Raw genomic sequence first — 26,348 nt, 5'->3', positions numbered from 1 at the left:
GACAGGCAAATTTGTTTTGGATTCAAGTTTTTTTTTTAAATGCTATTGTTTGCATGGTTCTTTGATCTATTGTTTCATGTGTTTATAATTCACAATATGTTCTATAATCATTTGTTCGTCAGGATGAGCCTGCTGTGATGTCCATGTTTGCTGAGTAGGTTTCATATACGCTGCACGGATTCCCAGGCGGGCGGAGACGAGAATCTAAAGAGCAGCTGTAGTGAAGAAGACACCTGCCAGGTGAGCTCTCATGCAGAAAGATAAAATACCGCAGGAAAGAGATTCTCAGACACTGTGTGTGTGCACACATGCAAGCTGATAGCAGTGTCAGTGGTTCCACCCACCCACCCCTACAACTATTTGAAGTTTTGCCATGAAGTTATGCACAAGGTCATTCATGAATCCCAGAGCCACAAACGTGTCACATATTTGATTAATCCAGTGAAATATGACAACATTAACCTGCTACAGCAGATAGGGAGTACATACAGTGACATTTCAAACCTGACACCAGCATTTTAGCATTGTCACAGTGAGCATTTTAGCTTTCAGGCTTAGCAATTAGCATTTGGCCTTTGTTTAACTCCACAGTTCTTATATATTTAATCCCAGCTCCAGCTAAAATGGGGTGAATTATTAGTTGAACTTCGAGAACTGCACATGCCTCTGTATGATTCTATGTAACCTAGTTCAAATAAGTTTTATTGTGTTATCCTTGACATTCACATTGTCATCTGTGCTCCCTGGTCTTTTATCAAACAAACATTTGATTAACTCCTTAAAAATAATTTAATTTGTACTGTCTGGAATAGGAAAAGGAAATCATGTGAAGACCATCATGGTGAAAACAACTAGTTACAGTTTCATTTTCCTAATTTTTAACCATAAAAAATTGATTTCCATGCACTTTTTGAACTTCTTTTTTTCCAATTCCCTGTTGTTTTCCATTGTTTTTTCGTCCTTACATCGCCCTGAAGGCAGCAGTGAACTTAAACACTGATACCCATTGTTCATAAAGATCAGTGACAGGTGCGTTTCTACCTTTAATTGTCGTTGTTCATAACCTTACTACGTACATTATGTATATTACAATACATCCCTGTGTGCGTGTGTGTGAGAAGAGTGATGTCAAACAGAGAAGTCCATTCATGTTGAGGTTTCCCCTCATCATGCAGCAGAGAAGGAAGGACTGGTGTGGTGGGTGTGACCAAAAAAATACGAAAAATGTACCACAGTGCAAGTCTCGCAGCCATGTCAGTATGAATGGGGAGCTGCAGAGGACAGCTCTGGTGCAGCACTGAAGAAAGTTAGTGAGGGGAGACTCAGAGTGAGTGCAGTGAGTGAGAGAGAGTGAGGGGGGAAAGCGCGCACATGGCTCTGCGTGCGCTCAGGATGACTTTTAATTCGCACTGCAAAAAAAAAAAAAAAAAAGTTTGAAAGTGAAAGAGAGCGTGTCTGGTCTGCTTGCTGCAGATGCGCGCCCTGCAAGTGTTGGCTGACTTAAGAAGAAGAAGAAGAAGATGTGCAAAAAGCAAAGACAAGTGTGCGCCTGCCTGCTGCTGATGCCGGGGGAGGGGGGTAAGTGTTGTCACTTCATTTCTACTTTTATGAATTAAACGTCTTATTAAACGGCTCCTGGAAGAAGTTCTCCACCTCTCAACTCCGCTGCGCTCCCTTCAAAGTCCTAAATGAGGAAGCAGCTCAGATCAAACTCCTCAGGCTGTATTTCATCACATCACAGCCGTATTTCAAAAGTTTTTTTTTTTTTTTTAAATCCAGAAGTAGACACAAGTGTTCACTGTCGTATAAAGTGGAGATGGTTTGACGGCCGTGCAGCTTTACTCATGCGTAATGGGCGGTTTGTGCGCAGATAAAAGGAAGTGTGCGGTGTCAGACAGAGATAGTAACCCAGCCTTCCTCTTCCTTTTGTATTTTTTTTTTAAGTTATTGAATGACTTGACCTGAAAGTTTTTTTTTTTCTTTTTACTTCATAGCACATTGTCATCATTTTCTCTCGTGTAGCCTATACTGCAGCCATGAATGCGCATCAGAGGAGTCGCACCCGGTTCATTAATATTATTACCATTATCATTATCATGATCGCCGTCATCCAAAGCAAATCTCCTTTTGATTTCTCGTGTGAATTGATCTGTGATGTTTTTGTAGTCTGATCCTTATCAGCGTGTGAAGTTTGGGTGGTGAGCGTCACCTCCTGGAAAGAGTCTTACCAGAAAGCAGTGGGCGTCACTTCAATAACTTTATGACAGGCAAACTGCTCTGCAGCCCAGGGAAGTCACTGGGAGATGCTGCGTTCAGGCTCCGTCGGAAACGAGAAGTTCAAGAACGCAACTTAGTGTGTGACTAGAAATTTTAGCATCAATTTGACATTTTTATTAGTAAAACAAACCACCTTGGCTGGAGGACGATTTAGTAGCTGTTACTGGAGCTTTTGAGTTTATTCGACAGTCTTCCTCAGTTCCTCTGAGATGGGAGCTGTTTTCATTTCAGCATTTCTGTTCACTCTAGACACTAGAATAAGTACTTTCATACAGACAAAAAGTATTTGTCAGCTGACAGACAGCTCAGTAAACTTTATCTGCTGATTGAAGACTAAGGTGTGGCTGAAAGCTCAGGGCTAAACTGATTCTGTCCACCAGTAGACAAGTATTCCCCTTATTTTTCTATTTTTTACAACTAATTTTGATTGTTTAAGTAACATAAGTTGTGTTTGAGATAATTTGATAGTTTAGTTTAATATATCTCTGTTTTCAACTCTCTGTTCGTGTTTTGCCAATCATCATGCCACCAACTCGTCACTTCTCCACCATTTGGACTCATTAAAAGTAAAGATATAGAGATGTACTCGGTGGTGTGTGTGTGAGTGTGTGTGAGAGAGGGAGTTTCATAATGAGTGAGATGGGGTTTCCCTGTCCCTGTTTCCTCCATTCATGTGGCAGGAGACTGAGCAGCAGAGACGTGTCAACCCAGATATGAGCTGAATTTTGAGTGAGTGCATTTGAGGGAAAGGGGGGAAGAGAAGACCGTGTGTGTATGCGTGCATGTGTGCGTGCCTACATGCGTGCGTGCGTGTGCGTGTGCGTGCGTAAAATAGACAATGGGGAGTGGGATTTATTTATATAACCTTTATTTAAAGAGGATTCTTTGAGATCATGCATTTTTCCTCTGTGTGTGTGTGTGTGTGTGTGTGAACGTGCACCATAAAGACATCAGCTCATTTCCTCATTCTGCTTCCTAGTGACCTCAACTGCACAAGCTTCCTCTTGTTGCTTGCACCATTTTGCATCCCGGGCAACTAAATATGGTGCTTAACAGGAAGCAGAGGTAAAAATGCACACATGGACACATTGTCTGATATTACCTGATATCATATCAAATATTGTAGCTTCTGGAGTTAGATGGTAGATTACATGTAAAACACATGTCTGAGCACTTGCTGATAAGTCGCTCTGGGTCCAGCCAGATATGACTAATGTGTAGATATAGATAGAGCTGCAGTACAAAGCACAAAGGAAGTTAACCTGCTGTGACTCATTTCAAAGATGGCAAATGGGAATTTTGATCTGTACTTCACCTAAAATGTCTGTAATATACATTTCATAATAATTCTGCAATTATAGTCCTATCTTTACAGTAATCGTCCTCTTTTGTTGAGCTTGTGAGATTCCACTGGGGGGCAGTTTTACTTCAAAACTCTGACTAGTGTACCTGTGAATCCACCACCCCTCAGGTGTTTTCTCTTATTTACATAATTAGACATATTCTCAGGACACTGTGTTTTATTGACAGCCAGGCTGTGCTAGCTAATATTAAACCTGTCACTTTGAGAAATGTTCGATGATCATCATTCGAATCTACAGCAACTTCCGAGCCGGCTTTACAGAGTCTTTATACCGACCTACGGCTCAGTACTCTCACACTTTGTACTAGACTGTTCAGCACCAAACAGGAAACGAATATACAGATAGCAACCAGCAGGTGAGCACAGAGGAGCATTTAGCAGCTTGAGAGTCAGAAATATCTCAGTGGAGTTGGTGGAGACCAAAAATTGAGCTAAAAGAGGAGTAAACATTGCATTCATAATAATAAATAATCAAATTATTCATTTATAATGAAAATTAAAGCTATTTACTACCTACTTGCATGCTAAAATGATGTGAAGTCATTAATGTTACTAATTCAAACTATAGTGTAACAAATGTGGATGGTTATAAACCTCCTCCTCCACCTCACTTTGTTTTTCTATTTTGTGTTTATTTGATAACTTTAAATAAAGTTTGTGGGTGTGGGTTTAAGCCCTTAAGTAATTCATTCACAATGGAGTAGTCACAGCTCTGTTGTAACCATGACCGCTGTAAAGAAAATGCCCTCTCCAGTGTCGCCCCATACACCGTGATGTTGGGCTGTTTGTGTTGTGAGTTTTGTTGGTGAGCATGGAAATGTAGTCAAAGCAGGAACTGGCTGATTATAGGCTGCTCTGCGTGCCGTGCCTTGATATAGACAAATTAGAGGAAACGTACACCAGAGATGTTGCCAGGCAGACACAGGCAGAAGCAGAGAAAGTTGAGTGTCAAAGGTGTGAGAGTCAAACTGGGGTGAGATTAAGTTACAATACAGCAACAGGAGGTTGATTAGACTGAAATATTCAACAATAATCTAAAATACGTCCGTGTTTCACTATGTCATACACTTGTGAATGAGATCTGACGAAATTCAAACACCAATCTAAACTATGAGACAAAGTTGGAAAGGAGACTAGAAAGTGAAGAGTTAATGTTGTCACTATTCAAATCGATATCGCTACTGAAAATGGAAGTGGAAACTAACTGGAGATGCTGTTTCTGGAGCTCGGCCTTCTCTTACAGCGACTTACAGACGGCCACTAAAGGCAAAAGAAATGTGTGTAGCTGCAATTGATTAATTATTTACTTAATGCATTAACTTACGGTTGTTGGGGTTTTTTTGTCTATTTTTAATGCAACGGAAATGTAGCTGTAAACACAATGACAAACATCAGCCTTGATGGTGCAGAGTTGAGAGCAAAGTAGTTGCTGATACACATCTGTCAGATACAGAGAAAGATTTCAAGTTGTGTTTGTGTGCACACACCATGAAAGCAAGAATCTGCTTCTCCTTTTCCTCTGTGTTTGGTCTCTACCAACCTCTGAGAGAATCTGAGTAGAGCTGATTTATTAAAGCTTTTCTTTTTCTTTTTAAACAAAACAGCTGCCTTTTGTGACTGGAAATGAAAGGGTTAAGAGCAGAGAGAGTCAAACAACACATCAGAAATCGAGACCTCAAAGACACTATTCAGTGTGCAGCTGAAGAGACCTGCAGAGTCAGATAATTATCTGTGTGTTTGACACTGTGAGTAACCCCACACCCTCCCTCCCCCTTTCATAAATAGTAATAGTAGTCATTTGATGCATTGTGAGTAAAGATTTGATTAGAGCAGCTTTCAGTTACCAACCACAATCTCCATTTTTACACACGTTACACTTGCCAGGTCACTCCCAACAGGACAGCTGGTCTTACTGCCACCTCCACACAGGAGGGGGTCTCTGAGGCTTCACCTGCTCGTCTGCCTCACACTGTAATACAGTAGATTCACTTATTCACTTTTTCTTAGCACACACACACACACACACACACACACATAGTCAGCAGATGCTGTTTCAAGGCTACTGGTGCTCTGTGTGCAGCAGAGAGTGAGATGCAAACCACAGATGGCTCATTCAAATGAAAGTAAACCTTGTGTCTATTTGTGCGGTGGCAAAAACAAATGAGTAGGCAGCTTTTACATCACACACACACACATAGACACACACACACACAGACACACATAGTACTTATAATTAGCTCAAGCCATCGCTGTGTCACATTCGTCGTCCTCATGGGCTCCAGCTCAGCCTGAATCATGGCACCTGATCTGGGATTTTTGGACTTAAATAATATGATATTGAGTGATGGAAATACTTGTCATATATAGGAGGCCCTGAAATAAAACTTAAATATCAACACCATTCAAAAAAGCATACAGCTGCACCTCCATTTTAATGTTCTCACTTCAGTTGAATGAGTAGCTTGTTCCTCTGTGTGCTCCTCCTCTTTTACCACCTCTACTTTTGGATAAAGTCACAGATGCATGAGTGTTTTTTTTTTCTTCTTGACACTTTTCAACACTGGATTTTCCCTCCAAAGCCACTACGTGCCATTTTTTGCTGAGATCACATCTTTGCCTTAAACACACAATTTTTTTTTTAACACAACAGTGCAACAGCTGCCTGCTGTGGTAGACAACAGGCTGTATGAGAGTGGTGTTTGAACCAAAATAAGCTGCAGGTTGGACAGTTAAGTAGTGAGTTGAAACTCACATAGCCTGAAGGCCGAGGGCAGCTGCACTGTCAGGTGATGATGATTCCCTGTAAGTTCATCACTACAAGTGAACTTTGTCACATTGTGATAAAAGATGCTTAGCCTAGCTTAGCATAAAGAGTGGAAGCAAAGGGAAACAGCTAGCATGACTCTACCCAGGGTTCAGAAACAGCCCAAATATGAGCACGTCATGCAGTAGATAGACTCTAGGCCTGAAATAGATTCAGCATACATGTAACTTCCCCTAAAACCACAAATTAGCGTATTTAACATTTCTGGGTGCAGGTTAGATATGACATATGAATTGGTGACTTTCTATTTTCTCAGTTTCAACAGAGCTAGGATAGTCGTTTCAGTCTTCATGCTAAGCTAAGCTAACTGCCACACTCCTCAGTCTTCACCCAAGATACCCAGCACTTAATCCCACCGAGGTTTTGTGGATTTGCACACAACTACTCTGACATGAAGCAGTTGGATTTTAAGGCACAAGTTAATCAAAAATAATTAAGTGCTTAAAGCTGTTAGTCTCTGATCTGTTTGGGCCCTCAGGTGTCGGCAGTGTTGCTGGTCCGGCCTTTGCCTTTGATGATGATGATGATGATGATGATAGGAGGATGTTAACTGGCAGGTTATTTGGTTGGCAATGAGGTCAGTTTTAATGAGAGTACAGTGTCAGGGAACAGTACATGCATCATCAATGTGGATGTTAACTGCACATGCATGCGTCACTCACAGCACAGGGACAGTAGCACTTCCTCTTTTATCACTATCAACGTCAGGATTTTTAAGTAATTAATACAACTGTCCAATAAAAAAAAATAAAAAATAAAAAACACTTCTTTATCTCAACTTTTTAGAAACTGATAACAGCGTGCGGCCTGGTTTTGTAGCTTGTAGATTAACCAGTGGAGTGTCGAGGCTGAGGGGATGGTGAGAAGACATGAGAAACCACAGCATTTATACTGAGAGCTCTTTACATGACGAGAGCAGTGTGGTTCAGTGAGAAATATTGTGCAGCTGTGAGAAGAAGTGTCTAAATTCAAGGTGTTTCTGGCCTGTGTGTGAATTTTTCAAATGTGCTTGTGCACCCTATACGAGTGAGTGGGTGCAGTGTGTGTGTGTTTGTGCATATACCTGTTGCTTCTGTGGCCATGCAGCTGTTACCTTTTATCCTTTTATTTTGAAGGTGAAGTGAAAGTGAAGTGGAGGCGAGCTGAGCACATTCCTGCGTTATCAAACACTGGATTTTTTTTCTTTTTTTTTTATTACAGTAAACGCTCTACCATCGTACCAGCTGATACTATACTTGCACAACATGCATTTTACTTGAGTGGCAGTGCTGCATTGCCTCCACCACCACCACCACACACTCCTGGAGGAGGGTTGTGTTTGCATTCCTCTTTGCTTCTTAGAAACGTCTCAGAGAGCTTCAGCTTTGCACAGAGTGCCCTCGCCACAAGAAAACAGCTCATGTGATACTGCCTTTGATCAACATCTGGGATTTCAGTCATCAGTTGATAAACACTTTCTAGCCCGGGTCTCGTCAAAGCTGTTGATGTTGATACAGGCCTGAAGCAGAATGCAGTAGTGCATGCATGCATGGTTGTACAAGGGTTAAACTGTTGAATTGCTGCAGTTTGGTTGCTGCAGAGTTTTTCTGCGATGGTGGAGGTCAAGGTTTCTGCAGGGAGACCAAGAGGAACCGGTCTTTTCTTTGGTCGGGTCCGAGAAACCACACTGACTTCAGCAGCAGCAGCAGCAGCAGCAGCAGCAGCAGCAGCAGCAGCAGCAGTGCTCATTTTCTTGCCTTAATAGGCAACACTCACATGTCTGTTATCAGTGGTTGAACAATGAAACAAATCCATATATTGACAAGGAATTGCTCTTGTCAGACTTAGTAGTAATGACAGTTGACTCACACCCATAGTACACCTTTTATGTGCAGATTTAGTTGGTTGACCACACTGGCTTACAGTTGAAGTTACTGGTTTCCAGCAAGATGTTGCTTCAGGGTGCAGCTGGGAGGATGGAGGATGTGAGAGGGCTCTTGCGTCGACAGTGAGGTGTAGACGCAAGAACTGTCTCACACTGTGCAATGTATTGGTAAGTAACGGCTGCTACAAGTGCACCATACACTACTACAGTGGGGTTTTTAGTCAGAGCTACTGGTTTCCAGTAAAGACCTGCACCCAGTGGCTTCACAGCAGAGGAAGTGGTGGTGGTGGAGTCTGAAACTCTTGTTCACAAAACGGGGAGAAAAAAAAGGTTTTCACGCGCCAAATGCTTTTATCTTTTTATGCAAAATGTTTTGTTTTTTTTGGTGTGTGCGTCTCACATGCATTTACATATCTGCTTTTATTTCATTGAACTGTTTGTTACAGGAACTTCCTGTTAACACACCGTGAAAGAGAAGGTCAAAGGTCAAAGCCACAACGCACTGCAATGAAAAGAGCAGATACTGCATGCATCCTCAGATACTGCACTTACTGGATCATGCAATACTTATGATTCATTCTTAGAAATCAGAGCTGTTTTAATATTTTAATGATAAAAAAAGAGATAAAAAAGACAGAGTTTCTAACGGTGAATCAGTCAGATTGAAAGTCTGAAAAGGCTTAAAGTAGGAAAAGAAAATAACCAATCCTATCCTTTTATTTTTTAAATGATTACAGCAGTTAGTGCCTCACATTTGAATGAATGTAAATGGACCTGCAGCTATTGTCACCACACTGAGTTATTCACAGGCTTATGTCGCCCCCTGGTGGAAAGACACACACATTACATCTGTACATGGATTCAGATCTGCTTCATGAATGAACTGTTCAGTCTGGGTGATGTGGAAATATGGAAGAAAAGTTTTTGTTTTTTTAATGCCCAGAAACCGAAAACCCCAGAGTGACTCGTCTTCTTGCATGTTTGTGCAGTGCCTTCGAGCAAGGCAGTAAATCTTAGGCTTTCATAGTTGAAACCATGTTGAAAAATCCTACTTCATAATCCTAGTTAAAGATCTTTGTTTCAAACCTGCTGTGTTTCTTTAACATGGAAAAAGTTGTTACTGCAACTTAAGACAATATGCACATGGATATTAGTGAAAAGAGAATAATCAGTAAAGAAAGTGCTGCCCAACACTCGACACCCTATGTTTCCACATCAGCCTCATGGCCTCTACATGGCAGCTCTGCCTCCACCTGCTGTTCAACTTTGAAACTGAAACTTCTTCACTATTGAATCACTCCTGAGCTTTCCCATACTGTATATTATAAACTATAAACTATATATATTCTTTTATAAATATTACTGTTTCTCCAGCTTTATTTTAGATCTTTGTTTATTTTATTTGCCAAATTCAAAATTCATTCACCTTTCATTCGTTCACTTTTTTTTTTAGCTTGCACCAAGAAAGAAAAGCATCAACTGCTTATTTATTTTTCATTTATTGAACAGGGACCGTATATATATAAACATTGTAGCATTGGGAGGTGCAGTGCAGTAGATCTTACTGTATGTGCATATCAAGCATCTATATCAACTAAATCAAGTTTGAAATAGATTAAATGACCCTGTTGTCTCACTCTCACCAGAAGAGGGCGCTGTTTTCCCACATCATCTCCCCCCCAGGAGTTAAAGCTCATGGTGTTTGTTCCCCTGCAGCATCACCTCCATCAATGCATCCTTTCATTCAAACTCTGTCATTTTGTAGTGTGAAAGAGAACATGTTAAACCCCGCCTCCCCTGGGGAAATGAGAGGTATTGATTGGTCGATGGGTGTCAGCTGGCGGTATTGATCGGCATACTTAAAGGCAACAATGGAGGAGCACAGTGAGAAGCAGTCAGGTTTTGGTTCACACAGTAGATCAGCGCAGTGAAGGCAGAGACACAGCTGTGTATGTGTGTGTCTGTGTGTGTCTGTGTGTGTCTGTGTATCCCCTCATCGTGAATATTGATTGAGCTGCAATTGTGGTTTTCCAGTATCAGTTGGGCAGAGGAGCAGCTCCAGCTGTTTAGACCTCTGCTTAGTTTCTTAATACACTGTACAGTAACTTCCTCAAAGCAATACTTCAGTTCAGTGCAGATCGTTTCCTTGATTAATTGATTAAATTATTTGGTTTATAAAACACTAAACAGCTCAGTCAGGTGGTGTCTTGTCAAAAAAAAAAAAAAAGATTTTCAATTTTACTGTAATGTCACAAGTAAAAGTCGTAGATTCTCACGTTTGAAAACTTGAATGACTTGGCGAGTCATGTCCGTCTGGCTCACATCTGGCCAGTTTTCATGTTGAATGACCTCATTATTGGCACTGATGCTGATTCACTATATGAGATTAGTTCAGTTGAGACTGAGTCACTGTTTGACCGTCGGCTGAGACAAAGACGTCCCCACCTGCAGCCTCGAGCCTGGTGGTCTCACTCAGGCATTAATCACAGTGGAAACAGACACGTTCTCTATTTCTTTCTGTCACATACACTCAGTACACCGGACCACACACACACACACACACACACACACACACAAAACCCCCCACACACTGATACGTAGACTCATAAGATACAGGCGCATGCTCCCACACACAGACAACAGGATCTCCCTCTATTTCTGAGGGAAAAGTGCCTCAGCTGGTTAATCAGAAACACAATGCCGTCTCAGTTTCCCACCTGGAAACTAATGGTGTTTAGACTCATGAGGAGGTGAGTCAGATCCTTTGCTCCCTCTGACTCACACAGACCCAGACCCAGACCGGACTGGACTGTCTCAGACTGGATAGGGAAGGAGGAGAGATGTATGCTTGTATGTGGGGGAGATGGAGGGATTATGGGAGGAGAGGATTAATTTTTCAGGCACAGACAAAGTGAGATAAACACCACAGTGTGATATATGGTTGAGGCAATGATAGGTTTTTGGTTGGGTATTTTGGAGGGTGTGACTGGCTAAGTAAATATCCTGTTTAACATCATGTTGCTGAGCTTCCACAGTTTCTCTTTGGATAATGTGGTTTTCCTGTGTTTTTATGTCTCCCTGATTTTTGGACAGTTCCACTTTTCTACTTTTATACATATTGTTTTTTCAACTTGTGCAAAAGTCTGTCAAGCAACAACTGTGCTGTAAACTCATTGACGACTTAGATTTCTGCTGCACTTTACACACACCTACACACTGCCCTACAGGTGCCTTTAAAGGGATACAGTAGTTTAGCATTTTGGCAAATTGGGCCATTGCCGTAATACCTTTAGCAGTAGGTTTGTTACCTTTAATTGTCGGTGCAAGCTATTTTTAGAACGGTGGAGCAGAGCCGCAAGCTGCGCTACGCTACGGAAGCTAATGAGATTTCTTGGTTTCCCTCATCAAACTCGTCAAATACACAATCCTACAACTCCAAAATGTTGGGGGCCATTTTTCGGCAAGCAGTCTCTGCATTTACCTCTAAAACAACTCTGTCTCGTAACGTTCTGTTATTATCTCATAGCGTGGTGATGGGTGATGGGCCAATTTGCCAAAATGTTGAACTATCCCTTTAACTGCAGGCGTCTCAGTTGCAAAACCTCTAATAACATTATTGACTGTGACTTAACTCAGTAGTCTGAGAAATGCAGTATTAACATGTTTGACAGTTTCCATCAAGAGCCATTGCAGGGTGCCGTCAGTGTGTCCTCGATATAGTGAGGTGGAAAATAAAGGGGTCGGTTTCTTAATCTAGCAATCCAACATTAACACCCACTGTGTGTGCACAGGAATTGACTGCAAGTGTCTGGAGGTGTTTCTCACACTTTCATTTTTTATTCTTCACACACCACTGCATCCGTCATTTTTCACATAAACAAGTGCAATCCCGTGCATATACCTTCAAGGAGATACTGTTAAAAAGTATGCATGTTTCTGCTCTGTTGAGTTGTCTAAACATAACCGTAACCTTGGCCGGAGTTAAAGCAATAGCCTCTCACTGGACTCACAGCAAAGCAACATCAATTTGGTTCCATTAACTACAGGATGTCTGTGCACATGTATGATGCATAATTATACTGAAAGAGGAGCAGAAACAGAGAGATGCAGTTAATGGGTGTGTGGGTGCTGGTCCATTCCCACTTGTGAAATCTCCTCGTCCGCCTGCCCAGCAGTGTTTCCATGGTAAAACATCACCAGACAAGTTTGTTCCACTTTGTGTCAACACACACACACACACACACACACACACACACACATACAGCAACAGCCAGTAACCATGATGGCAAATTCGTAGTTTTGAGGACAGAGGTGGAAGTGTTGTTTTTAAGAGGTGGAAAGGAGAAGCAGACAGACAGATGTAATGAAAACATGCAGCTGACAGAGGTGGTTTTTAACATGAGAGTTAGATTATAGGCTAAATTATCCCAAAATAAAGAATGAAAGACGCCTCCTCTTATCAGACTGTGTAGTTTCTTCATGTTGGATGGAGGTTTTGCAGATTATTTGCAGTTTTAAGGCATCACTTGCTGTGCTGCCATTTATTGCATTTAAATAATAGCTAATGCACAGATACATTTAATTTATCCAATGCAGTGTTACCTGAAAAGTATGTAAGTATGGCATCTTTAACATTCTCGAAAGATATATTGTTTCTCATTTGATATAGTATGTATGCTAGCTTTTCTGTTCCGCTTTGCATGCTAATCTGGGCTAAATATAGACATCTCTCTAGCTGCAAAGTGTAGAGGAAATTGATATTTGACCAGTTTTTTTAAAATCTGATTCTGCACAAGTGAGTGCACAGTTCTTTACAAGGCAGGAGGCTGATAAAACACAGTTAAACACAGAAAATGGAAAAGTACCCTAACTCTAACATGATGGTACTGGTGTCTCATTGGTGACCATTGACAGTAAATGATTGATTGATTGGTCTTTAATTTAAGGTATTTAATCAAAAGGCCCTTGTGAAAAAAAGCTGACGATGGTGACAAACAATACCACAGAGAATCAACGCCTCACTGAGTTGTAAATGCCTTCAGCTCGTCCTTGTTTGAATAACTGACATAAACAAATCAATACCTGCTCACCAGTTCCTAAGAAGAGAAGAGTTGCTGACTCATAAAGTCAAACATTAAGCAATAAAAATGGAGCTGATAACCAAACTGAAGCCTTGATGCCAGATGACACTTTCACATTTGTGAGACAAATAGAAAACAGCCGTGAGGACAGACGGCCTGTAGTTTTGGATGCATGAGTTTAGCTCATCTAACCTTGGAGAAATGTAAGTTGCTGTTTCAAATAAATTATAAATTCTTCACATACAATCAGCGTTTTCTGGTGGCGCAGGCTGAACCCACCCACCAAAAGCGGCGATAACATGTCTTGAACTTTCAAAAAGCGGAAACAGCAGACAGATGCCGACAGACTACTAACCAACCATTAAAAAAATAACTTGGTAGGAAAAGCAATCATATGACATTTTAAGACTTAAAAAGGAAAATCCAGTGGCTGGAAAGACTCTTGATGTAGGGAACAGCTGTATTTTTGTTCTTTTTGAAATGTCAGAACTTATTTTAGACCATCATGCGGCACTTAAACCATCCACACAGCTGGACATGTTTTTATGCATCTGAAAAAAAGGGAAACCAGTCCTATTTAGTGTGTGATCAAGTGGTAAGTCTGAAGTTTGTTTTTTCCTTTAGCTGAAGGATTACTTTACCAGCGACTAAGCAAAATGAGGCAAAAAAAAGGAAGTCTCACTTGAAAAGATTGTTCAGTTATTCATTAGGCCCTTAGCCCAAAGCAACAACTGAGCCAGAGTTGAAGGTCTGATTCCCACACAGACACTAAAGATAGACGACAGCTTGTCCTATTCATTCTGATATAGTGTGTGTGTGTGTGTGTGTGTGTGTGTGTGTGTGTGTGTGTGTGTGTGTGTAATGGTTCTCCTTGACTCATCCGGTGACCCTGTCTCCCACAATCCTCCCACAATGAGCTGTTTGCTGAGCCAGCGTTTCTCATAGTCTTTACTTTCTCTCTTTTCCTTCATGTGTCTGCGTGTCACTGAAAAAAACAAGCAGTAATAAAAACCTAAAAATAGAAGCCGAGGATGCCTCTGTTGTTATGCTTCATCTGATTTCATCTTGGTTAAAAATTATACAGCAGAAACTTTAGTGGTCTTTTTATAGTAACAGTGTGCATAATTGAAGCTGCTTCATTAGGACCTCCCTTTTTATTCAAATGTTTGGTTCTTATCTATGATGCTGAGCGATATGGAGATAATTTGTAAGTCAAACCATGAGGGCCTGAACTTCTTGGTAAAAAAAACCCCCCAAAACACACATCTTGATAAAGTTGATAAGGTTTTAGTTTCTATGGAAGTGCTTCTTTCTTTGCATGCATGCATACATGATGTGTAACTCTGCTCAGTGCAACAGCTACCACAGACCGACTCTTCTAAACAATACACACTACACTCCCTACACAGGAGCAGTGATTTTCAACCTTGGGGTCGGGACCCCATGTGGGGTCGCCTGAAATGTCTAATTGAAAAAAATAAATTACTGATATACAGTATATATATTTAACTAATTATTAATCTTTTTAAAATTATGATGGGGTCACAAGCCAAAAAAGGTTGGGAACCACTGCCCTATAGGTTTGTTTATAATGAAACAGTTAGTGGTGATTTATTTGTGTTAAAGCTAACAGAAACTTCCACATGTACACCACATGCATCATATAGATACTTAAAAGCAATGTCGGTGCCATATGGTTACATGTATTGATGGAAATGCCTGTATTATTGGATGATTGATTCACTTTGGTTCAGACTGAAACATCTCAACCACTATTTGACAGGTTGCCTGTAACAATGGGCTTCAGTGGAAGTCATGTTGATCCCTTCCAACTTTTCGTCAAACTCCACCTTGGAGTTATCCTTAGTCGATGTGAGGGTCTAAGGGAAGAGGATGTTGTTATGATGACAAACTGTTCTGTACAAATAAGCATATCTTGTCTATTATTTGTTTTGCTTTTAGACCAGAAGCAAAATTAATTTTCATCAATCTCAGCTGCACTTTGTGTCCAGGCTGATTAACAAAACGTTGGCACCTTTACACGCTAAAGGAAGACGAACATGGATGGAAAACAATACACATGCACCATTACTCATCATTAAATTGCTAAGATGAAGATAGGTAGGTATCCTCAGAATCACTACATCCCACTCTTGTGAAAACGTGCATGTAACTCATCAGTTGCGAGTTGCAGAAGTTGCTGGCAGAGTTACAGTAATCTGCATTTTAACAAACCCCACAGTTCAAGGTGTATATGGTGGTTGGTGCTGCGTGGTACCCTGTGGCTGTGGATGGTCTTTTTTACCAGAAACTGGCATCTAGTGTACAGTCTGTGGTGCAGCACTCACACTGCAGAAGAGCTGTCATATCCGGTTCATCTGCCATGAACAAGCAGAGGCACCGAAGCATCTGGTGCAATGAGCTGAGTGTGTTCCCCCATTTCTGCCACTGCCAGTATGACTATGCAGAATACAGTATGCACAAGACACTATGCCCATGTCTGCCCTCGCTTCACTCGGCAGTGTACAGTATAAGGATTTGTGTATGTATGTGTGTATCTGTGTGTGTGTGTGTTTGTGATGAAAAGCGTGGGAACTGCAGAGGAGGATGTGTGTATTTATGAAACTGGCCCAGAGTTCCCATGATTTCCTCCGGATAAACCAAAGCATGGAGGGGGGGTGGGGGGGATTCATCTGGATCACAGTAACCCCAGAGACACTGACTCGCAGTATACAACAGACAACACATCAAATCTAGGATTCACACTTTTCTATCTCTCAGTAGAACTTAAAACATTACCTGAAACGTTGCAAAATGCGTCGGAGCACGCGGTTGTGAGGTGATATCTGACTGTGCGACAGCCTTGAATATCACACATGAATACAAACAACAGCTCGATGCATTCTCAGGATGATACAGTAATTTTGTTTTCACTTCACTTCGTCTCATTACTGTTGTGTCGATGTGTATAACCTTTGGCAAGATGACAAATTCCTAAATGTCATAGAAAGTATTGGTCAGGCTGAGTGCGGCGTGTGCAGATGTAACTTGCGCCCTGATTTACGAAAAAACAAACTCGGTGACATAAAATGAAACCGTTTCCAGTTGAACCCGAATGAATTAAAATATGTTCCAGCCCCCATTAGCTATAGAGCGAATTTAGGCCGAGAAAAAGCGGGTTGGTATTCGTTGGTAATGATTCATAGATCATTGTAGGTCACCGCTGTTCCACTCTTGTGCCACAACGTTGTGAAATACTGTACTTTCACAATCAGCCTGATTTCAGGTTTTGGTCTGTGAGATCTTCTGACCAAGCTTCGCCTCTGTCATCCCATGTGGCTTTGACACTGCTGCCGCTGCCGCTGCACCGCCCAGGCTTCGCTCATTAAAAAAAAAACTTTCATTCACGCTTTGCAGGGTTTTGTGAGAAGCTAGTTGACAGTGAAATGCATCGTTTGAAATGTATGAACCTGAGAATAATCACTGAACAAAGCCTTAGTTTGCTGCTTTTAAAGACATAGTTCAACATTATTAAAAGTACACCTTTGACCTGTTGGTTTAACATTTAACGTATGTGTAGGAACTTTTTTTTTTTTTTTGGGGGGGGGGGGTGTAACAGCTGTCTATAGCATCCTGAAGTCTTGTCACAGTGAAGCTGAACAGAGTCTTTCCTGAGGCTCAAACCAAACCTGTGCTGGATTAAACACTGTGCAGAGGCTCGGAGAGGCTGCTCTGCTGTTTGTCAAGCAATTGTTCCAGTGTACAACTCCCGCCCCCTAAAACACCACACATTTGTGTAACAACAGATTAAACAAACAAAGACACAATGTGTTAATAAGAACACGTCAAAGCTGCTGGTAGGAATATTTTTATAACACTGACACCAGAGCCAGCTGTTTCCCCCTGCTACCAGTCCTTATGCAAAGCTATGCTAAACACGTCCTGATTCTCTGTGCGTGCTCAAAGTGGCTATAACCGCCCAAATCTGCTGTTGCCGTGGAGTGGACTCCCTGGTGCTTTATAGCCAGTTTTGGCTCTTCGTTAAACTGTCCAGACCTAAACTTTTACTGTTTTTGGTCAGTTAACACTCTCATCAGTGTGGTTTTTGGCCGCAGCAGGCAGCTGTTTTCAGTGGCACAGCTCAAACTAGCTGGTTAACACAGCACAGCATTTAGCAGCTAAACAGATGGCTGTTTATAGTTGGTAGAGAATAAAGACAGTCAGTATTGGCCTTACATTCGCTAAAGACCAGAAACCTGATCCTTAAAGCTCCAGTTGGTAAGTTGACGAAAGTGAAAGTAAACTCCGCGACTTGGTCGGAAATTTCAAGACAATACTCCGTCAGGTCCCTTTATGAACCTCTGCCAAGCGCCCCACACACACACAGACACACACAAAGTAGCCATGAACGCACCCACAGAGAAAAAAAAAAAAAAAAAAAAAAGATGTACCGTATCCATAGCACGACGTGTAGGAGCGGCGATTGGCTGCTCCTCCTGCTCCCTCTACCTGACTGGTGGAGAATCATCGGGCGCGGTGGATTTTGGCAAATACGATTACAGGCTGTAGGTGGAGCCAGAGGAGTTGGATTTTGTCCTAAATTACTCATTTAATGTCTGACCATCAGAATATAGTGACAGTTCCAGCAAATATGACTGAATAATTGTTACCAACTGAAGCTTTAATCTATGATAATGATGGTGAAAAAGTGTCACCGTCTCCCCCGAACAGAGGAATTCATCAGTATTTAAGCACAATGCAAAGTACTCATGTCATACTGCCAGGAAACGGCCATGTTTTATCTCTTATGTTGCCAGGAAGATGTTTTCAGTTGAAACTTCAGAGCCGTCTGCATACCTCCGCTATCTTCAAGGCCGCTTTGCAAATTAAAAACTCAACCGAGACTTCACACAAAACTTTTTTTGCAAAACAGGACATAAACTTCTGATGTTATGGAATGTTTTCTTTTTTTTATATAAATTATTATGCAAGCCAAAGACACGTTTGCCTTTGCATGCAATAAAGTATTTCTATTATATTCTATTATATTCTTATCAACAAGCTTTAATGAACACTCAGTATTTTTCCATCAGATAATGTTAATGAATAATGGATGTATGCTGTTTGCCAAAAGAGATTGCGATGTAGCTCTTACAACTCCTTTTTAACTGCCCCCATGTGGCCAAAAAAGGACTTACAGTTGGTTTAAAGAGGAACTATGCAAGATTTTAATCTTGATTTAATAATTTATGTGAACAGAGAATGGATGCTCTCTGCCTTCCACCTAGTGTATCTTGGCTGAAAAAAGATCAGCACCTCAAAACACACCCCGGAAATCTGTAATCTCTTGCTAACGTTAGCCACCTCCGTAGACAACGCTCCACAGATCGTATTCTCGTGGTTTTGTTGAAATCACATGCACATGGCCAAGTGGGGGGTGGGGGATAGCGGTGTGGTTTCACGAATGTGAATATATGCACTCCAAAAACAGTAGAGGGAGCACTGTAGAGAAAAAGACAAAAAAAAAAAAGCCAAAACAGCAAAAAAGAGGCCGCACTTGCATAGATCCCCTTTAAGTCGTTTTTTTGGTAGGTGGTACCGACTGGAGCTACAAGTCAAGGGCTGAAATCAACAGTAGTAAAGTAGAAAAGAGTGATGCCAAGAAGTTTAGCCATCATACGATACTGGTTATAACAGACCAAACTAAACTTTGTTCCCTGAGTGAGTTTAATTGAATAAATGTGTGTTGCGTATTTGCACTATAAAACACGACGACTGTGTTGATCATCTGATTTTATTCTCAGGAAGAAAGTAAACGTACATTTTCCTCAAAAATATTGACTCAGTCTTTTAAATGCAGCTCCTAGATGGATTTCCCCATCATGGTGTTGTATGGATTTGAAGCGCACTCATCAGTAACTCTTCCTTGGATGAATGAAAGTTAAGAAACCATCGCCCCTGGGAATTCTGGGAAAAGGGGGGAAAAGCTGTTTATTTCTGAAGTTCGCAGCACAGATAGTGCTGTTTCTCATGACACACATGGTGAGGTCAGTGCACGGGTCGACTTTCTCAGGCTTTCTACTTAGACACACACACACACACACACAGACACACAAACACACAAATACACACACAGGAAGAAAGCGAGACCTCCTATGCGATGTGATGTGAGGGGAAATGGCTTAAGCAGTTTGAATCTGAAAGGGAGAGGAAGAAAGAGTTTGTAGCCTAAGTAGGAGATTTTTTTTTGCCTCTGTGCGTATGTGTGTGTATGTGTGTGTATGTGTGTGCGCTTGCCTCAGAACTTGGCCAGTCATTAGAAGAGAGCATTGCAGGAAGTGGTGGTTACCGATGACTCAGCCAAACCATGCATTACATTCTCTTCAGTCTTTCTCTCTCTCTCTCTCTCTCTCTCTCTCTCTCTCTCTCTGTGCGCTCCCTCCTCCCTCTGTCATCTGCTTGTCTTCATACATTCTATTCATTCCTCTTTTCTATTCTGCCTCTTTTATTTTCTGTGCCCTCATTCTCTCATTCTCTGACCCTCTTCTTTTCACTCCTTTACCGATTCATCTTGACCTTTGGAGGTATCTTATGGTAGTCCGTGTGTGAGTGTGTGTGTGTGTGTGTCTGTGTGTATGTGTGTGTGTTGTCTGTGTCTCTGTGAGTAGGACACTTAGCAATGTGTGTGGGAAGATAACTGGCTTCCTTCAGAGTGATTAAAACATTCCTTCTCTCTTCTCTTTCCCCCCTCTCCTCTTTCTCTCTCTCTGAACTTCTTAGTTTGCAGTGAAGACTCTCTGATGAAGAGGAGGATGAAGACTGACAAACTGGTAAGTAAAAATCAGTTGGACATCAGGTTGTTGTTTTCTCTTTCAAGCATTTGTTGGTATTTATCAAGCTTAGAAGGAATGCAGCTCTTGGAAACTTGTCTTCTTTCAGAGTTTAGGCTTTGAGTTTCAGAGCAGGAAGGATTCAAGAACTAGTTGGAAAATATTACAAATGTTTCCAGAGCTTTGGTGAACAGTGCTGCTGTGTGTGGGGCTTAATGTCTGTTTGATGTTACTTTAAGTTCTTTTAAGTCTCCAAAAGGCAGCGAACGATTCTCCTTTTCTGTAAATAACAGAAGTAGATTGCAAATAAGTAGCACAGCATGCAAGAAAAAAAAAAAACTCAAAAGGGATCGGGCTAAAAATAGGAAATATAGAACATGAAATCTGATGGTGTGATGATCACAGAGCGGATGAATTGCACTGCGAGGGCAAATGTGTTGAGTATTGGCAGTCGCTCAGGTTGTGGCAAATATCAGCTATATTTGGCACTTGGCAAAGTAACTAGTTTCTCCAAAGTTAGTCATGTAATGATGGTGTGACGCACTGAAGGGTTGAAGTGAAAGTGGCGGTGTTGTTGTATCTCCTGGTGATATTGCAGCGCGGCAGCTGTCCTCAAATGGAACAAGGCGATCAAAGAGCTCCAGCCTAGCAAGGAGCTCTTTGATCATGTTGATCAATCTGGGTATAGGAATGAGTCTGTTACTGACGTTAGTGGGAGTTTCACAACCTGTATTGACGCATGTTATAGGAGACCTGTAAGCAGTATGTTATATCACTGCACGTATGAGCAAGACTAAAAATACACACACATGCTCCAAACACAGATACTCCAGATTCACACTTTGACTCAACGCAGAGGTTGTGATGCATGGAAATAAGTCTTGAGAGCCAAATTCGTAATATACGTCACTGTGTCAACGCTACTTGTGCAGTAGCTGCGAACGTGTGTGATCATGTATCTGAACATACGACTGCATGATCAAATCTATGCAGACGACACAGTGGTGATTGTCTCTGGGTAGCGTACAGATGATGCATCCGTTCCACTTTCTGTTTGTCTAGTTCTTAGCTAGCTAGACATGAGAAATGTCTGTCAGAGTTACCATTTGGATTTTTAGTTGTCACCAAAGCTGTGACATGTTACCGTGGATCTAAATGCATGCGCAGTGAGCAACTTGCGCTCACTATGTGTTGCAAGCAGTGACAGCTCTGCGCTTCCAGCATCTCAAGGCCCTTGATACACCAGAGTTAGTAGGTATCAGCTGTTTTTCTTTTCTAAACTCGAGTTAACCCACTAAAAAAAGGCATTTGTCTACAGTGTCTATTTGAAAGACGTTACAACATCATTACAGTGTGGAAATGGTGCAGGTTAGTCCTGCTGCGGGTCCCTCGCAAGTTATATTTGTATCAATGATCATTGTTATTTTGATGTGTAAATACCAACATTGATTTGGTGGAATGATTTTCAGTCGTGTTGTATGACTTTTGAACGAAACCATATTTTTGTTCGTCAGTGTTTTCGTGATGCTCAATTTCTGTTCTGTGTCATGTCTATAGCTAGGCTATCAGTGGCCTAAAACCTTCATTTATGTGGACGTATCAATAAGAACTTGTTTAGCATTTGTTCTTCCGTGTCAAAGTTGTTTGCCAGGGGGATAAACTGCAGAAGATGTCATAGCAATTTATGATGAATTTATGCATGAAGATTTATTGGTTTACAGTCTAGTTCTTGAAGCCATGGGGAGTCATGTGACCTGTAATTCTGACAGTAGCCACTAGGACATCATCATCGTCTACAGCAGAGCTCGTTATACTGATGCCTCGATCAATCGATAGCCTAAGGGACTGTTCGTTATTTATCATCAGTGCCACCGGAGGGATTCACAGGACTTTTTTTTTTTTTTACATGACCCCCCTGTCGGAGTCAGTAAATTTTAACATGACCCTGCATTAAGCCTTATCAAAAGATACATGACCCCCCCCAGTCATCGACACGTGACATCGCATCACGTAGTGCGTGACACTACATTATTTCATTTTGACAACTATGTGCAACACCTTCTCATCAATCCATGCCATTTATCAGCTGTTATTAAAACCCAACTCATCAATAACAAAATCGCGATTTTGGACCAGCTCACATTACACAACAAGCCATTAACAATTAATCCACACTCAAACCGAAGCAACAATAATGTGAACCGTACTCAACAACAACGTATTATTACAAGGTTTACGACAGATATGACAGACAACTGTGTGTGTGTGTGTGTGTGTGTGTGTGTGTGTGTGTGTGTGTGTGTGTGTGTGTGTGTGTGTGTGTGTGTGTGTAAGAAAGAGAGAGAAAGTAGGTAAAAGCTGTTAGCTGTTAGCTACCGTAGCTCAGGTGTCGGTCTCCCGTCAGGTAAAAGCTGCCGTTTATTCCTCAAATGTAGTTCATTAAGTTGTTGAGCCTCTCCGGTAATACAGTTATCCATCACTGCTGTTGAATTAGCCGCTAAACTGCTGGACGCTAAAACCGAGGGGGCGACTGTTTGTTTACAATTCACAAAAGCAACGTGAACGTACGTGCTGCTCAGACTATGTAGAGTTACGCAATGAGGCAGGCAGGCAGCGTAGCCTCTGTATGGTACTGAAGTTAAACTCACTCACCCATAAAACACGTGCTAAGCCGTGGGCAAAACCCTTATTGAGTTCTTGGCGAAGCGGTTAGCATCGTCGCCTGCGGTGCGGGAGACCCGGGTTCGAAACCAACTCAGGGCAGATCAGGGCAACATAAAATAACATTGTGATTCGGGGGCCGTTGCTCTCATTGTCATCAGTGCTTGCAGCTTTGAAATGTCCCGTTTTTGTTTTCTGCGGGCATTGCAGTGTCCTCCAGACAAAATGTTGAATGACCCCCCCTCACTGACCTTTTTTTTTTAGTGGACCCACCCCTCAACAAAGAATATTATGACATGACCCCCCCCCATTTTCCTCCGGTGGCCCATTCCATAAATAACGAACGGTCCCTAATCTGACCATATCAAATAGCAGCTAGCCTTGGTGTTTGTAAAAAGCTGCACCGCACATTATTTGCATCACTAAATTATCCACATAACTACATAGCTAGCTAAACATTGCTAATGAGGCGTGTTGTCTTGTTATTTATGCAAATTTGACTCTTGACCATGTATGCAGTTTATTTGCCTCAAACAGCTAAGCTGACTGTACAGATGTGCTGATATATGTGTGGTAGTGTGTAAGTGTCTATTTGTGTTAGCTCCACCTCTGACTGATCTCGTGCACAGTGCTCCCACCCAATTGTCAGCCGGGGTTGGCTACACCACACAGATACGCAGTAATGCTAAAGAATGGACGGATATCATGTAGATTCATGATTTGTGTCCCGTGATTTGCACTTTTTATGTTGCTTATGTTGAGTAGCAGATTTACATTGTGTTGCCTGTCAGCCATAGTATTATGTTGAGTTTTCTTTATATAAGACTCTGAATCAGATGTCTCGTTAGCCTCCCTGTAGACAGTTGGCTCATGTCCAGTACCTGAGGGATGCTCAGATAATAAATGTTTGCCTCTTTAGGTGAAGAAATAGCAAGTGTTACTACATAATTGTCATCACAGTATAATGGTTCATTCAGTCTGAGAGGTCAGATCAGTATCTGAGCTGTGAGCTCAAACATAACAAGAAGAATGAAATGAATGGTAGCCTACAGATGCAGTTACATCACCATGGCAGAGTGTGACACTGATGACCAGATTAAGACGGGGGAGATTGTGAATTTGTGAATTTGCTGCAACTGCGGTTCATTGTGGAAAATAGGGATTGCTGCCAGATGGCCTAGAAGTCACTGAGACTGTTGCATAGTTGGCACACAACAAGCAGCTTTGCCTCCAAAGGGCCACATGTGACTGACATCAAAAAATAGCAAAGTCAAAAAGATTTTGGGAGGGGCGGGAGCTCCTTGTTTGGGCTAAAGTTTGAGGAAAACATCAGAGAAGTCAGGCTTTCTATATAAATTTTCAGAAACACACGTCTCAAAGTTCTTGGGTGGTATCAGTTTCTATATAATTGTCAGAAGAAGAGACACATGCACACACACACACACACACCCCCACCTATGTGCCAGCCCTGTTCCGTCAAGGCTCTCCCCCCTCGATTACGGTAAATGTGTGTTTTTGTCATCCGTGGGCCTTGGATGAAGTGATGCAGTTAGTTTTGGTATCATGTCCGTGGCCATGCATCTCCACCACCGAGAGAGACTGAGAGCAGTGCAGCGTGGGTAGGCGTGGGAGGGCTACGACAGAGATGACTCAGCTCTCTGTTGCCGGGTAGAGAAGCACCAAACACTCTCCTCCACCCCCATACATTAAAACAAAAAAATACTGTATCTAACGTAGCTTTGATTCAAACTTAAATCTTACCAAAGCTCTACCTGGATGATACAAATAATAGGAGAAGAGTTACTGTCGCTGCCTGTGAGTAATGGGTTAATAAATAACAAAACCAGGCAGGACACAAACAAACAAAAAAACCTGGAAGAGACTGATCAAAGTTTTAAAAAAAAACTGAAATAAACTACAATGATCAGTGAGCGTGAGTAAAAACGTAGCGTCAACTTCGTTTAGCGAGCAAAGCGACCAAACAAAGGATGTGTTTAGCCACCTCTGAAGCTCGCTGCTACCACTGTCAAACCAAAGATGTGGCAAAACCAGCACTAACCAGACACTCTGGTTAGCTGACAGGATGACATTATCTGAAGACGGAATCAGACACTGTGAAAAATCCAGCTAATCCAACCAACCCCCAGAAATAACCGTCATATGTAACCGCCACATATCACCTTGTTATGATCGCAGCAATGAGGAAATGTCATAAAATAACAACATCTGGTAAGATGCAAAAATGTTGAACAGTAAAATCAGCAAAATGTTTGTTGATAACAGATTCATTTTCTGAAAAAATATCAGTTTATTGACATTTCATTTTCATTTCTTTATTTTCCTTGTGTATAACAGTACCAAACATTAAAAACACCATATAGACAAACAGAATAGACAGAATATAAAAACAAACAGACTAACAAAACAAAAAACAATCCAGTATGAGGAGGGACAGAAAGAAGCAAAGCTTATCATGTCCTGCCCCTTACCTTTACAGTCTCATCAACGTTTTACATGTGTGTGTCAATCCTTAATAGAAAAAACCCAGAACAGACAAGTCAACAATCATTAATAAAAACCAAACTAGACAAAATCTAAAGAAGAAATTAATAAGACTCTTTATGTAAATTTGAATCAAGTGGGAACATTTATCAGAAACCATAGTCTCGTCCTGAACATGTGTTTTCTCCAACAGGAGTAAGGATGCAAACATCTGGACTTTGGAGTCCAGGGTTCAGTCCAAACACATCCCTGCAACTCCAGTGTCAGATTTTTAATGCACCTCCTTCACTCAGTACTGTTCTGATTTAAAAAACAGTGCAAATGGTTTACACATAAAATACCGGTAGCCTAATCACAACCTCAGCTGCTCCTACACTCATGCACATGTTGCTGCTAATTTCAAATTTTAACTGTTTAATCTTAATCTCTAATTAAAAAAAAAAATCACATTTTCATTCAATTTAAAATCATCAATCATTTTTGTTCCAAATATCCCCTTTGTTGTATGTTGTTTCATTTTCCTTATGCGTATAGCGCCTTTGTAACCACTCTATGAAGTGTGCTATAAAAAATAAACTTGAAACTAGAAGTGATTACACAACGTAATTCAAAAACAATTTCGTAACATATATCTGTAATTTAAGTAAACAGGGATGACTTTGACCAATCATGTCCTATGAACTCTGTTGTTCAGTCTTCACGGTGTCATAATCTTAGCGTTAGTTTATACTGTAGTTATAGTTTATAGTTTAAAGTTATGTTCAGGTTTGAGGTGACTTACTGTGCCTGGTTGTACCATTAGTGTTCGTATTTCAATGTTTCTCACCTAAACATTATCTTAGTATCAATCAAACAAATTATGTTGCGCCTGCTGAAGTGTAATAACTCTGTACGCACAGATATAAAGGAAATATGCAGTTTTTATCAGTTCATCTTTTGCAGCACT

General features: G+C 41.3%; 1 long non-coding RNA gene across 3 annotated transcripts in view; it reads left to right on the top strand.

The window, feature by feature from the left end:
* The first annotated feature begins 1,275 nt into the window (after positions 1 to 1,275).
* Positions 1,276 to 26,348, top strand: part of LOC146973222 (uncharacterized) — a 72,357-nt gene continuing 47,284 nt past the window's right edge. Inside the window, exons 1-2 of one of the 3 annotated variants that reach the window (XR_015037729.1) lie at positions 1,276 to 1,578; positions 20,190 to 20,243. This is a non-coding gene — a long non-coding RNA (uncharacterized LOC146973222). Of the gene's footprint in view, positions 1,579 to 20,007; positions 20,244 to 26,348 lie in introns of those variants that run through there. The other 2 variants (XR_015037728.1, XR_015037727.1) reach the window with 2 other exon arrangements.

The sequence above is a fragment of the Trachurus japonicus genome, chromosome 15 (assembly GCF_045865225.1).
Source record: "Trachurus japonicus isolate A0001 chromosome 15, Traja_1.0".
Taxonomy (NCBI): domain Eukaryota; kingdom Metazoa; phylum Chordata; class Actinopteri; order Carangiformes; family Carangidae; genus Trachurus; species Trachurus japonicus.
Note: the sequence above shows the minus strand (reverse complement) of the source record. Positions and strands in the feature narration are given on the sequence as shown.